This window comes from Oncorhynchus kisutch, linkage group LG30 (assembly GCF_002021735.2).
Source record: "Oncorhynchus kisutch isolate 150728-3 linkage group LG30, Okis_V2, whole genome shotgun sequence".
Lineage (NCBI taxonomy): Eukaryota > Metazoa > Chordata > Actinopteri > Salmoniformes > Salmonidae > Oncorhynchus > Oncorhynchus kisutch.
The window spans coordinates 27960483-27976683 of record NC_034203.2 but is presented as its reverse complement, the minus strand read 5'-3'; positions in this window follow the sequence as shown (position 1 = coordinate 27976683).

The following is a 16201-nucleotide window of genomic DNA, read 5'->3' as shown; positions in this document are numbered from 1 at the left end:
CCAGGGATACACAACATCCTGAAATATATGTAGATATCTTTGTTAGAAAGAATATGGAGTGATGCTGAATGTAAAAAAAAAGTTACCCCACTCTCCCCTATAATTACCAAACCTGAAGATTTAAACAATGACATAATCATGCTCTGCATGACAAGGTTGAATCCATTTGATTTTAGGTGCTTTCAAAATAAATTCAGGACTCTTATTTGTTTGTTCTAGTATATGGTTACCCAATTCAAATCCATGTCATTGTCCTATAACATATGCTCTATATAAACACCACAGAATGTCTGACACAAGAACTAGAGCACTGACACACACATAGGGCACTGACTGCTTGGGATGGTCAGAGAGATGTGAGGGGGGCACATTCTTTGAAACCTGCTGACTTAATGGTGACTGAGGAGTATGGTTCCTCTGTGACCGTCAAGTGGAACAAATAAAGTTAAGGGTGTCCTCTGAGGCCTGATTGTCCAGCCAGCCACAGCGTGATCTACCAGCTCCTCTCCAAACCCTGGCTCAGAAGAATGACCTGATTGTGTATTCTCTGTTACTCCCTACACCCGCCTGCAGGGATGCTACCCTGGCCTGTTTAATGACCTCACACATCTTGTTAAAGAGCAACAAACAAAAAAAACGTATCTAGTTGAAAACAGCCTATGTGGCATCGATATGAGTCAGAAGCATTTATTCTATTGTCAAAATTGACTACAATGTGGTAATAGGATAATTTTGGTTACAATGTCAGTCTCGTTCAATACTGAGATTTGAAATATTATTAGGAAAAAAGGTTACGTCTCGGAACGAAGGGATCGTAACAATTTTCCTTGGCTTGGGTACATGTCAGTACTGTCCACATGCCCAAAGCTGGCAGCAACCAAGTGATCATCAGTTCAGAGCACAGCTGCATACCCAGCACACTGACCATGTTAAATTTGGTTTGCCTTGGGATATCCTGATGGGCCTAGTTAGGGACCATCAGTAAATTGTACATGGGACAAAATTTTACATTTCAATAGCTACAAATTTCAATGACATACATTTCCACCTCAAGCCAACTGTAAATGAAAGAAATTCATATACTGAAAAAAAAAATGAAATCCACATGTAAATCCACATGTAAAGAGTCCTAAGTTTCATGACCAGAAATAAAAGATCCCCAAAATGTTCCATACTGTAACGTGGACGCTGGGAGTCGGGAAGCAAGTGCAGGTGGTGAGTTTAATAATAAATGGAACATGCACCAAAACAAGAAACACGAGTAGCATACAGACATGAAACACATAGTCAATACTGACTGGGGAATGGAACTAAGGGAGTGACAGATATAGGTGAGGTAATCAGTGAAGTGATGGAGTCCAGGTAAGCCTAATGATAAAGCGCAGGTGCACATAATGATGAATGCCAGGACCGGTGGTCAGTAAACTGGCAATGTTGAACGCTAGAGGGGAGGAGCAGGAGTAGACGTGATACATACACACAAAACAATTATTTCTCTCAAATTTTGTGCACAAATTAGTTTACATCCGTTAGTGAACATTTCTCCTTTGCCAAAGTAATCCATCCACCTGACAGGAGTGGCATATCAACAAGTTGATTAAACAGCATGATCATTACACAGGTGCACCTTGTGCGGGGGACAATAAAAGGCCACTTTAAAATGTGCATTTTTGTCACACAACACAAAGCCACACATCTCAAGTTTTGAGGGAGAGTGCAATTGGCATGCTGACTGCAGGAATGTCCACCAGAGCTGTCGCCAGAGAATGTCATGTTTAATTCTCTACCATAAGCCACCTCCAACGTTGTTTTAGAGAATTTGGCAGTACGTCACACCGGCCTCACAACTGCAGATCACATGTAACCACTCCAGCCCAGGACCTCTACATCCACATTCTTCACCTGTGGGATTGTCTAAGACTAGCCACTCGGACAGCTGATAAAACTGTGGGTTTGAACAACCAAAGAATGTCTGCACAACCTGGCTGTAACTGTCTCAGGGAATCTCATCTACGTGCTCATCGTCCTCATCAGGGTCTAAACCTGACTGCAGTTCAGCATTGCAACCAACTTCAGTTGGCAAATGTTCACCTTCGATGGCCACTGGCACTGGAGAAGTGAGCTCTTCATGGATGAATCCCGGTTTCAACTGTACCGGGCAGATGGCAGTGTTGTGAACAGTCACCCATGTTAGCAGTGGGATTATGGTATGGGCAGGTATAAACTACGGACAACGAACACAATTGCATTTTATCGTTAGCAATTTGAATGCAGACACATCACGTCATGTTTCAGCATGATAAGGCACAGCCCTATGTCGCAAGGATCTGTACACAACTAGAAGGGTGAGTGACTGTAACTGTGTATTGTTTTGGCAGAGTGAATGTACAAATGTGTCCGACGTACGAAAACACGCACAATCAAAGCACACCGCCAAGACCCAAATCTCGTTCTCAGTTGCATTTTCTAATGAGAACTATTAAAACTGAGGCTAAATCACTATATTCAGCCCCCCTTTCATATCAAATTGCACTATTACTTCCAACTGACTGTATGGATAGCTTTTTTCAATACATGTTTTAAATTATTTCTGCTGAAAGTGGTCAACGTGTCTTGGGCTATGTTTACACAGAGCCCAATTATTATTTACATTTTTTCCACTATTGGAAAAAATGTAAATAATAATTGGGCTCTGTGGGTCTTTTGATCAATCACTTCAGATCTTTTCACATCAGTTATTTTTCAGGGCTAATTTGATTGGTCAAAAGACTCAAATTGGGCTGCCTGTGTAAACACAGCCTTGGTGCCTCAGACTCTTCAACTTCCAGCAATGTAGCAGGCTAGGTGTTAAAGAGTTTTATTCAATGTGCACATACACATCAAGTTAGTGCTGTCAAATAGGTGAAAACATTTCAAATCTTATTATGCATTTTGGCTGTATGAGCAATTTCTCTGAGTGTCTAAACACTTGGGAAACAAACAAACAAACACATTTAATCTGCATTTAACTTGGTGTACATCCATGATTGGGAAAGTGGAATGATGCCCTTACAACCAGGTCAAGGAATAATTTAGGTCAACATGTCGTTACAGAAGCTCTAAGAAGAGTTGGAATTGATGACGAACAATGCTATGTTGTTCCATTCAATAGGAGGCTACTCTGATACTTCCAAGATGCAGTTTCATTCGAACAGAGGTCAACTGTCGAAGGTCCTGTGATCATACTTAGTTGATTGTATTTCCTCCTCGATGTGCAAGTCGCAAAATCTCATGACTACAGCAAGAAAAGAGAACATTTCAGTAAACAACATGTCCCTGTGGCCTTGGAGTGTTTGGCAGAGCTGAAACATGCCCTAAGTTAACCAAGACTTGTTCTTCAATGTTGTAGGCCTATTGATTAGATCGGTAGTGGCGTTTGAATAATTATATTGATTGTGATGGATTCTTACATCTATTTTAGTTCTATATGTTAAACAGGTTGAACGTAGACAGACTACAACTATTAATTAAGGCTTATTGAAGCCTTTATAACCATTTTACGAGACATATGTAGATGATTCAGAAATAATTTGAACAAAGTTATGCTAAATAAAGGGTGACAAAACGGTAAATGTCATAATGAATTATGTATCTGACAATACTGTTAAATCATTCATTACAAAAGTTCTGACTGCTTCCATCTTTTAACCTGCACTGCTTCTGTGCTGAGTTTGATATCTTACAGTGAGACAGACTTGCCAAACATCAGTAACCCCCCCCAAACCTTGACAAATTGGTCTGATCCATCATGTGATCATGTGACTGTGACAACCCGAATCACATGTCACTTAACTAATTAGAGTGAATCTCATCAGAATGACATGTTCTTCGACTGCAGTATATCAGCTACCATCCCCTCTCAACAGTAAATCCTAACTGCACAAAATACCCAGAGCAACTGATTCATTACTATTCATTGTGTTTAGTTAATAAAGTTTACTTTTAGATTAAAAGACACACAGAAATGTGTATTCTGGGATCTTTCAAGGTGAACTTCATTCAACTTCAATCAAGGTGTTTGGCAGTGAGGCCATTCCACAGTATACCTCTACTATTAGAATACTGACACACAGACCCATTAGATAGGCTACATGGTGCTTCACAAATGTGTTCTCCACAGATAGGTGATACAGTATGCCTGCTAAATGTGTGTTTGCCAGTTCAGATCTCACAGAGGACTATACCACCAGCCGCTGTGACTTGTACCCCTATAATTGCATCAGTTCATGTCCAAATGGGAAATGAAAACAAATTGTGAGAAATAAACCATGTTACTCTCAATACATATGCTATATTGTTTATAGACTACTTCTGCTGTTTCTTATGAAAATATTTCAGGTTATTTAAGCCTTGTTCACTCTATAGGCCTTAATGCTTAAATCAGTTTTTCTTTTCAGATCCGTTTTAGCCACAGCAGTCAACTAAATAACAAGTTACAAGTGACAAATTGGACTTGTGTGTGTTCAGGCAGCAGTTATTTGCTGACATGGCTACGCTTAGTTGGCAATGTAACGACAGGTGTGTGCGCAGTGGTGTAGGCTGATTGGTGTTGGTGCTCGTGCTTCCTATCACTCAGAAGTTCTGTAGCAAGCTCAGGTAACAACAATGCCTGCCATGGACGTTTCCCATTTGCTTTGAATGTTCAAAATCAAAGTATAAGAACACTTTTAAAGCCTTAAAGGATAAGATGATCCAACTTTCAAAATGAGTTATTTTTGTCTAGCCACAGCAGTCAACTATCTAGCTAGGTAACGGTTTAGCTTTCTAGCACATTATCTAATTTGTTTCTAAACAATGAACAAGCTAGTTAGCTACCACATATTCTTGTCAAACTGTTAACAGAGTAATTAGCAAGCAACAAGATATACCAAATAACAGTCTAAAACCCACTTTAGGGCAAATAAATCAGATTTGACCTTTCAGAAAAAGTCGCATGGCCAGGAATCAGATTAAAATCTGATTTCAAACCACCTATGGAGGTGGTTTGAAATGTGGCATGAAATATCTGATTCCATGTTGCTTTTTGGCTGTTCAGACTGCAGGCAAAATAACAGATTGTAATCAGATCTGAAGAAAAAATTGATTGGAGTCACTTCAAACTGCCAATGTGAACAAGAATTTAGTGAAAAACTATTCTTGAAGTGTTTACATCCGTCTGCCAATGCGGTGAAGCAATACACATTATTTCTGAGCACATTGAACGTAGTATCTCCACTTGCAAATTCATCTTCTGCACATCTATCACTCCAGTGTTTAATTGCTAAATTGTAATTACTTCGCCACTATGGCCTATTTATTGACTTACCTCCCTAATCTTACCCCATTTGCACACACAGTATATAGATTTTTTATATTTTGTTATTGACTGTACGTCTGTTTATTCCATGTGTAACTCTGTGTTGTTGTATGTGTCGCACTGCTTTGCTTTATCTTGGCCAGGTTGCAGTTGTAAATGAGAACTTGTTCTCAACTGGCCTACCTGGTTAAATAAAGGTGTTCTCAACTGGCCTACCTGGTTAAATAAAGGTGTTCTCAACTGGCCTACCTGGTTAAATAAAGGTGTTCTCAACTGGCCTACCTGGTTAAATAAAGGTGTTCTCAACTGGCCTACCTGGTTAAATAAAGGTGAAATAAAAAAATAAAAAATAAAAACATATCTTCGTCCATCATCATTATTTTTTAGCGCTGATTATGTGGGTAGCTGCTTGAACACAAACCTGGTCATACAGTGACAGGGGTACAGGAGTGTAGCTGGGGCACGGTGGAGTGTGTGAGAGCATCCCCAGGGAGGGAGGCCGAGCCAGTGATCTAATTATAATGAATCAGAGCTAGGGAGAACTGCCTGGCTGCCTGGCCACTAGCCGCTTAGTAAGTGGTTCTCCTTTCCATTCCACAGCAACAGAATGCACAACTAAAATTTACAAAACACTGTGCAGCAAAAATGTGTTTAGATTTTGATTCAGAATTAGCTAATGTTACCTTGAGATATTTGTTTGCAAAAGGTAACTGAATGTCATAAACTAACATAGCTCGGCTAAACAGTTCCTAAAGCTTTTCAAACACAGCATAGCATATGAACGGTGGGCAATTTATAATTGTTTAAGTAGACATTTGGATATGGATAAAATTTCCTGACGGAAATGGAGTTTGGCAGATTGATGCTTGCTAGTCTATAGAAGTAACAGGATCAAACCCCAGGGGAGGTCCCCTGGGAATAGTTCCCAGTCCCCGGCTTCCCGGCCAATTCCAAGGTACCAACATCAAAGAACATCTGTTCAGAGACAACAATATTACAGCATGACCTCTCTTGACTGAATGGGTAAATAGTGAAACAGAATGTGGCAGGGGCTTGAGAATCGCCAGGCCTGGAGACCAGCATGAAATCATTGGACCTCAGAATTGGATCAGGTGCAATTAATGTTGGAGCTCAGGTGCATCCTGTTTCCATTGATCATCCTTGAGATGTTTCTACAACTTGATTGGAGTCCACCGGTGGTAAATTCAATTGATTGGTCAACTGTGGGACCTGTCTATATAAGGTCCCTCAGTTGACAGTGCATGTCAGAGCAAAAACCAAGCCATGAAGTCCAAGGAATTGTCCGTAGAGCTCCAAGACAGGATTTCTGCAGCATTTAAGGTCCCCAAGAACACAGTGGCCTTCATCATTCTTAAGTGGAAGAAGTTTGTAACTACCAACACTCTTCCTAGAGCTGGCCACCCGGACAAACTGAGCAATCAGGTGAGAAGGGCGTTGGTCAGGGAGGTGACCAAAAACCAATGGTCAATCTGACAGAGCTCCAGAGTTCCTCTGTGAAGATGGGAGAACCTTTCAGAAGGACAATCATCTCTGCAGCACTCCACCAATCAGGCCTTTATGGTAGAATGGCCAGATGGAAGCCACTCCTCAGTAAAAGGCACATTTGAAGTTTGCGAAAAAGGAATCTAAAGGACTCTCAGACCATGAGAAACATGATTCTCTGGTCTGATGAAAACAAGATTGAACTCTTTGGCCTTAATGCAAAGCGTCATGTCTGGAGGAAAACAGGCACTGCTCATCACTTGGCCAATACCGTCCCTGCGGTGAAGCATGGTGGTGGCAGCATCATGGTGTGAGGATGTTTTTCAGCATCAGAGCCTGGGAGACTGGTCAGTATATAGGGAAAGATGAACGGGGCAAAGTACAGAGAGATCCTCAATGAAAACCTACTCCAGAGCACTCAGGACCTCAGACTGGGGCGAAGGTTCCCCTTCAAACAGGACAACAACCCCGAAGCACACAGTCAAGGCAACGCAGGAGTGGCTTTGGGACAAGTCTCTGAATGTCCTTGAGTGGCCCAGCCAGAGCCCGGACTTGAACCCGATCGAACATCTCTGGAGAGACCTGAAAATAGCTGTGCAGCAACGCTCCCCATCCAACCTGACAGAGCTTGACATGATCTGCAGAGAAGAATGGGAGAAACTCCCCAAATACAGGTGTGCAAGCTTGTAGCGTCATACCCAAGAAGGCTTGAGGCTGTAATCACTGCTAAAGGTGCTGAATACTGCTAAAGGGTCTGAATACTTTTGTAAATGTGATATTTCATTTTTTTTATTTTTAAAACATTTGCAAAAAAACAACAACAATTTAATCAATTTTAGAACAAGGCCATAACGTAACAAATGTTTATATTTTTTATTTTTTTATTTCACCTTTATGCACTGTATGTAACAAGAATAATGTCACGAATTTGTAAAACTTATGATATGTTAGGAATTCTATCTAGGTGGCTAGCTGGCTAACGTTAGCTAGGCTATGGGTTATGGTTAGGGTTAAGTTTAGGAGTTAGGTTAAAGGGTTAAGGTTAGGGTTAAGGGAAGGGTTAGCTGACATGCTAAGTAGTTGCAAAGTAGCTAAAAAGTAGTAAGTAATTGAACGTTTTCTAATTTGCTAAAATGCTAAAGTTGCCCATGATGAGATTCGAACTTGCAAGCCTCAGGTTGCTAGACATTTGCGTTATACACCCACCCAGACATCCCAACTAACCACTACTTTCATTTTGCTTTAAGTAACCATCTGCCTTATGTAACTATACCAAACGTAACATCTCATACTAATTTGGGTGCCGTGGACATCCAATACGTCTAGCCTATGAGACCAGGCTGGTTACTGACATTCTTAGTGCAATATGTGTTGCTCTCCTCTGGACCAACTGCAAGTTATCTACATCCCTCTTTGCCGCATATGACCACACTACTGGGCAGTAGTCCAGGTGCGACAGAAATAGGGCCTGTACGACCTGCCTGGTCGACTGAGATGTCAAGAAATCAGAGCAACGCCTTCTCATGGACAGACCTCGTCCCATTTGATCAACCATTTAGTCTATGTTTTGACCATGACAGCTTGCTATCTAGGGTTACACCCAACAGATCCCAATAAATACTAAATACTACTACTATTATACAGACTCTAGGCATTGTGTTGAGCAGACAAGTCCCAACAGGACAGATACCTCCTGAGAAGCTGCTTCTAGTGGGGCTTGGCTTCGCAGGATTCATGCACCATCAACCAGATTGTCACACCACTTCAGGAACAACATAATCACAGGTAATGTGTATTTTATTTTATTTAACCTTTATTTAACTAGGCAAGTCAGTTAAGAACTAATTATTGTTTACAATGACGTCCTACCAAAAAGCAAAAGACCTAAATAAAATGTACGAAAAAAAATAATATATATGTATATATAGGACAAAACACACATCACGACAAAGAGACAACACTACACAAAGAGAGACCTAAGACAAGGACATAGCAAGGCAGCAGCACATGACAACACAACTCATCATGCATTCAAGGTGATTTTTACTTGGAAAGCAATTAGATGCTATAGGATAGTGTACATGGTATAGTATAATGCAATTGTAGTTGTAGATACACGTCTTTAAGTTTATTTGATTGTGAACTGTGCGTTTTCACATTCAAGGAGACATGATCCTGTTAACTTATTTTTATATTTTCCATTACATCAAACTTTTTCAATTGCAACAAATACTTCACTCAGAATGAGTTAGTCATTAATTGTTTTTCTAAAGGGTTACAAGGACATGCATAACAAATAGAATATCTGAATAAATGTAACACATATAACCCAGTACAACAAGTTATTAGTCAGGTTAAACATATTAGGCAGATGCCTCTACAGAGAAACTTAATTAGACCTAATAACATTAGTATTACTAGAGAGCAGAGCTTTCACTGTAATTGCTATTATCCTGTTTCCTAAGAAAAGTGGAGAGTTGCAGCACTCTTATGTTTCTACGATAACAAACTAAAGGGGGTGGGGGGGTTACATATTTCTGTTCTACAAGTGGACATGTTGCAATTACAACACTTATAAACAGTGCATCAATATTACAATGAAACTTCCAAGAGATAGTTTGTCTTTTCAGTTAGTGGTCACAATCTCGACTGCCATAAATATTCTCTTGTCATTGCTGCATTCCTGGGCCTACCACAACCTTTGAGGATTTGAGAAGAGATGACGTGGTCTGGCCTGGTCTGCTGTCTCTGCATCACTGCTCTCTCATTCCACTGCCCTGACCCGAACGGAACCTGATCAAGCTGTGTCGTGAGCTGCAGAGAAAACAGACTCTGATAAGGGATTTGTGGAAGACAGATTGATGTAGAATAAAGTTGGGCTTTATAGCCAACAACAAGTGCCATTTGGAATGTATGAAGAGATAAAGGTAATCACTTTCTGATGAATACTAATTTAAGCCTCTTAACTGAGCCTGTTCGTTTCCCTGTCTGTAACCAGGGATCATTGGAGATCTTTATCAATTAGACATGATTTTTCTTCCACTGTGTCACTACAATGAGTACAGAAGTGGAGACGATAGAGACACGAGGGCTTGTAGAAACTGGGGACACGTCACCATCCCACAACAGTCGCACTACTTGCCCCAGATAACAGGAATGTTCCGCTAAGACGACAGAGGGACTGGCAGGGCAGGCTGAACACAGGAGAGGAAACACCTTCTCCTGACCCATCAACGCCCAAACCTCCACGCCTCCCCACTGAGTCCTCCTACTAATCCCAGGTCTGGGCTATCTTCTCTGGTCAGCCAAGACAAATGGCTGTGTCTTCTACGGCTGGTGGTGGTGAAGGAGCAGGTGCTGTGGCTGTCAAAAGGCCCTTCACACCTCCCTTCCCCCCACTCCCTTCCCTTCTCCTGCTCACACCCCTGTGTGTATCTGTCCTAGCCACCAGCCATCCTCACTGCAGGAGGGGGGAGGAGGGGGAGGAGAGGGACACTCCAGGCCACTGCTTTGTTATCAGCATGCTGCAGCTTTGAAGTGAACAAGTGAAGGCCAAAATCTGGACTGTGTTTACTTGAAGGCATGAAGGCAGGCAAGTGAGGCATCCTCTTGTTGTTGTGTGTCAGGAAGGGTGAGCTGATAAAGGCAGAGGGGTAGAGTGGCCCTGGCTGTGGCTGTCTGTAGTATGATGATGACATGCTGAGGTAGGACAGGAGGAAAGGATAGGAGAGACCAGGGCCCATATTTATTTATTTTTATTTTTATTTTACCTTTATTTAACCAGGCAAGTCAGTTAAGAACTAATTCTTATTTTCAATGACGGCCTAGGAACAGTGGGTTAACTGCCTGTTCAGGGGCAGAACGACAGATTTGTACCTTGTCAGCTCGGGGATTTGAACTTGCAACCTTCCGGTTACTAGCCCAACGCTCTAACCACTAGGCGCCTCAAAACAGGAGTCAGTAGATTTAGGACCAAGTTTTGTTTTTTAGGTCATAATGAATCAAATTACCTGGACAGGTGCTAGATGAGAACTCTAGATCAGAACTCCTACTCTGAGACATTTTGTGAACACGGGCCTAGGACCAGGCAGGGTTGTGATGAGTACTGACTGGAGCTCCTCTTACTCACTAGGATGTGGTGGAGACAGATAGACAGGCAGGGGAGTTCACATGGGGGAGTGTTGCCTAGGTGGACATGATTCATAAAAAGGCAGTTACCACCACTACATTCAATGATATCAATGTTAAGAAGGCAACATCGAACACTGAAACTCTACCTGGCAACTGTACTCTATTGTGTCAACGATATAGACTAAACAATCCTTTTCATTCGTATATATTTTGCTGTCAATAGAACATGTCCTATTCCATTATCCAATATGAGAATGATTAGCTACTCATGGTAAATAGGTTAGCATTTGAAACATTCTGTATAATGAAGGCAATATGATAAAACAAGTAATTATATCCACTTTACTCCTATAGCAGAAGGCACAATATCCCTAGTGAGGGTTGATAATGAGATTTCCCCCCTTCTCAGTAGCCAAAATGTAGTATTTTTGTTGTCGCCTGGGGAATGCAGGAAACATGTAGCCTTGAGACTGCAATTTAATTATTTTAAATTATTGAATGTCAGTGCTTTATATTTACATACCTTGATATAATTCCATCATTAACAACAATAACATTGGTGTAAAATTGAATGAGATGGCTTCATATTTCTTATAGCTTCAGTTTGGACACAGGCTTGATGATGTCAGACAGCTAGTCTGAGGTCAAGGGTCAGATTCCACATCATCCCGTCCTGGTCATTAGGCCTTGTGAACGCACCCCCTCCCCCAGATACCAGAGCAACACATGGACCCTGTAATCTCTAGTGATGTCATCTAGGGGTCTGGACGTTCTTGCACCGCAAAGGCCAGATAGAAACATAGAAGCCCTCCAATCCTTGTTCACTTCAGTTGCTATTGCAGACGTGCTGCAAGCCCTCAGCGAGTTGGGTGCCAAGAATGTATTTATTTATTTAAAAATATATATATTTCAGCTTTATTTAACCAGTTAGGCTAGTTGAGAACACGTTCTCATTTACAGCTGCGACCTGGCCAAGATAAAGCAAAGCAGTTCGACACATACAACAACACAGTTACACATGGAAAAAACAAACATACAGTCAATAATACAGTAGAAAAAGTCTATATACAGTGTGTGCAAATGAGGTAAGAATAAGGAAACCAAGCGTACATATACTTTAGGATGGCCTCTGTCATGGGTCTGAGCTGTTGAGGCATATCTAGATGTTGAGGGTCATCTCATCTGATGGTATATTTGAGTTATTTATGCTAATACCAAGCATTAATTTCCAATGGTTGATTCTGTACTCTTGTCAGTCGTTTATTTTATTTTATTTTACCTGTATTTATACAGGTTTTTATCATTGAGATAAAATCTATTTCAAGAGAGACCTGGTCTAAACGCAATCTAGTGTCACTTTGCTTTACAAACTACATTTTCATTGGCTTTAGTATTCTTATTTTGTTCTTTAAGTAATGTGTTGCCAAATAATAATTCCGTACATTTTGATACCACCACACTGTAGAACATACATTCTAAATGTAAAATGAACTACTGTCAAGAGAACTTTACATTATATTTTTGTTGCCATTTAGAAAAGAACAAAGGATTGTGAATTCCCTTCAAACAATGCCTGATGAACAACAATATAAACCAGAGCTTGTAAAAGTGACAGTGAAATGGATTTCAAAGGGATCCCAGTGACAAGGGAGGAATCATCAAAGCCATAATGTCAATCTGATAAGACTTGTGCTGTTTTCATTTGTGAGTGTTTCTGCTTTAATCTCCCGCAATTGCTGATCTTCCCTTATCATGTGCAACACCGTCTGGAATTCCAACAGCTGATAAATGTCTTTGTCAGTAATGTGATGTGAGGAAAGAGTTAAACAAACAGACAGAAATGTGTGGAGCATAAAACATTCACTGCAAAAAAGTGATGTGTGGCATGTAGTTTACAGAAGTTCGTTGAAAAAAAGAAGCAGAAAATATATATATTTTGATGTGTTTTACAACTTTAATATTCCATAATGAAAGCAAAAGTATAAACTTATGAATAAACACAACATTAGCAATTTGGCTTTTAGAGTGAGGTAAATCTCCTGTGCGTTGATGTCAGGAGAAAGTAGCAGCAGCAGAAAGGCAATAGCTGACCTTGTCCTTCTCTGCTGTGGGTCTGTGGGTTTTGGTCCAGGGACAGGAACTCCCAGTACAGACACTGTGTCTGCGATCGACTCCACTACTTCACAGTAGAACGCTTTGTTCCCTGCCACCAAGGAAAACTTAAGACAACAAAAACACACACATTCTGGAAAAATGAACATTTGAGAATTTAAGAAGGGCCCGTTTCTCCTCAAAGTGTGCTTTGGTTTGGGTTTCAGTGGTAAATAATATTCCCCCTTTAGAAAGAGTAACATTTGGGAATTTCAGAGAAATATGTCTGCAGATAACATATGACCATGTTGTTAATAACCAATTAATCTAGGTTCACGGCCAGAGGTGATCGGTTGTGATGTCATGGCATGCCTTGATAAAATAAATGTTTTGGTATTACGAAAGGAACCACGTAACCACATCGTGTCCCCAGACATATGCACTTTAACTATGGGGGGTTAGCTAGCTATGGCTTGCATGAGGAAATACCAATTGAAAACCACAGCACAGTCAAATAATGGTAGGGAAGCATGTCACTAAAACAACAACTCAAAAAGAATTGTAAGAAAATTGAGAAGTAGAATTATACAGATAAAAAGATAAAGAAACATTTCGGAAAGGTCAATATAGGTATAGCAGTTGAAGTTTGTGAGCAATAGTTGATTCCCTTCCATTTTGGTGTGTTGTTGAAATTGAACAAAAACGTGGCTGGGTGTTACAAAAAAATTTGTTCTCCAATCGTGTGTTGCTGCTGTTTCCTGTCAAGCTGAAACATGGCTCATTACATTTTTTTCAAGAGCGATGAATTCATCCCCTGAAGCTAAACAAAGTCTTCCCAAACTCCACCCTATTCTCAATAACAGGGTGAGTCACTCCAGCAGAAACGCACAGTATGTTCCTACATTTTTAGAAAGAAAGGTGGGTAGCAAAAAGATGCTATCCAGAACATAAGAGGGTTCTTTGCTGTCCCCATAGGATAGCCCTTTGAAGAACCTTTTTGGGTTCCATGTAGAACCCTTTCCACAGAGGATTCTACATAGGTAGAACTTAAATCCTTTTTTCTAAGAGTACATTGCCTTCAGAAAGTATTCCTACCACTTGACTTATTCCACATTTTGTTGTGTTACAGCCTGAATTCAAAATGGATTAAATAAATAAAAATTCACCCATCTACACACAATACCCCATAATGTCAAAGTGAAAACTTATTTTTAGAAATGTTTGCAAATGTATTGAAAATGAGATACAGAAATATATAATTCACATAACTATTGCGATTGCAGCTGTGAGTCTTTCTGGGTAAGTCTCTATTCATTGCACACCTGGTTTGTACAATATTTGCCCATTATTCTTTTCAAAATTCTTCAAGCTTTGTCAAATTGGTTGCTGATCATTGCATTTTTCAAGTCATGCCATAGATTTTCAAGCAGATATAACTCAGCCACTCAGGAACATTCATTGTCTTCTTAGTAAGCAACTCCAGTGTATATTTGGTCTTGTGTTTTATATTATTGCTGAAAGGTGAATTAATCTCCCAGTGTCTGGTGGAAGCAGACTGAACCAGGTTTTCCTCTAGGACTTTGCCTGTGCTAATATCCATTCCATAAAAAAAATTTACCCTGAAAAACTCCCTAGTCCTTAATGATTACAAGCATACCCATAACATGATGCAGCCACCACTATACTGGAAAATTAGTAAGTTTATTGGATTTGCCCACAACATAATGCTTTATATTCAGGACAAAAAGTGAAATGCTTTTACACATTTTTTGCAGTATTACTTTAGGGCATTGTAAAAATAGGATGCATGTTTTGGAATGTTTTCATTCTGTGCAAGCTTCCTTATTTTCACAATGTCAATTATGTTAGTATTGTGGAGTAACTACAATGTTGTTGATCCATTCTCACTTTTCTCCTATCACAGCCATTAAACTCTGTAATTGTTTTAAAGTCACCATTGGCCTCATGGTGAAATCCCTGAGTGGTTTCCTTCCTCTCCGGCAACTGAGTTAGGAAGGACGCCTGTATCTTTCTATTGACTGGGTGTATTGATACGCCATCCAAAGTGTAATTAACCTCTGCTCCCACCCCATCTACCAATAGGTTATTTCTTTGTGAGGCATTGGCTGACCGCACTTGTCTTTGTGGTTGAATCTGTGTTTGAAATTCACTGCTCAACTGAGGGACCTTACAATTATTTTTTATGTATGGGGTACAGAGATTAGCTAGTCATTCAAAATCCTGTTAAAAACTGTTATTGCACACAGTGAGTCAATGCAAGTTATTATGTGACTTGTTAAGCAAATTTCTACTCCTGAACGTATTTAGGCATGCCATAACAAAGGGATTGAATACTTATTGACATTTCAGCTTTTCATTTTTTATTAATTTGTAAAAATGTCTAAAAACATAATTCCACTTTGACATTATGGGGTTGTGTGTAGGCCAGTGACAAAACATTGAAATGTAATCCATTTTACATGTAGGCTGTAAAACAACTAAATGTGAAAAAAGTCAAGGGGTGTGAATACTTTCTGAAGGTACTGTATACTGTACAGTCCTACCATCATAAAAAATATATATAATACAATGTTGTGAAATCAACACCTTCGCAAGAGGTGTGTCACCTGCACTGATCTCTGCATGTCTTCTCTGAGTTTGCATAGCGAGTTGATTGGGGCGATAAATAGTTGGTTTATGAATCGTCCGGCACTCCCTCCCCACCCGTGTCTCAGAGCAGGTTATCTCCTCCAGCAGCAAGCTGCCACACGCCTCCTGCACCTGATTGTCTAATCTGCACATTCCAGACGAGAGGGCCAAACAAGCTGAGACACAGCACCCCAAAGACACTGATACACTTGTTCAGCCAGCCATCCGCAGGTGTACCTGCCCTCCTTTTCTCTGACTCTCTGCTGCTTCACCAGAGGTAGACGACTGGGCGTAGCTTGGTGGAGTGGAAGAACACTATGGCTAATCATTGAGAAGAAAAGAGAGGATGACAAATGACCTTGCAACCTCAAGGAGCGAGGTGGAAAAGAACAGCCAGAGGCAGCTTCTTTTTTTTGTTGCTTCTGTTAATTACTTATTTTCTCCATTCATTTTTATTTGCAAGAGTGCTCATTCAAGATTGATATTGTATGT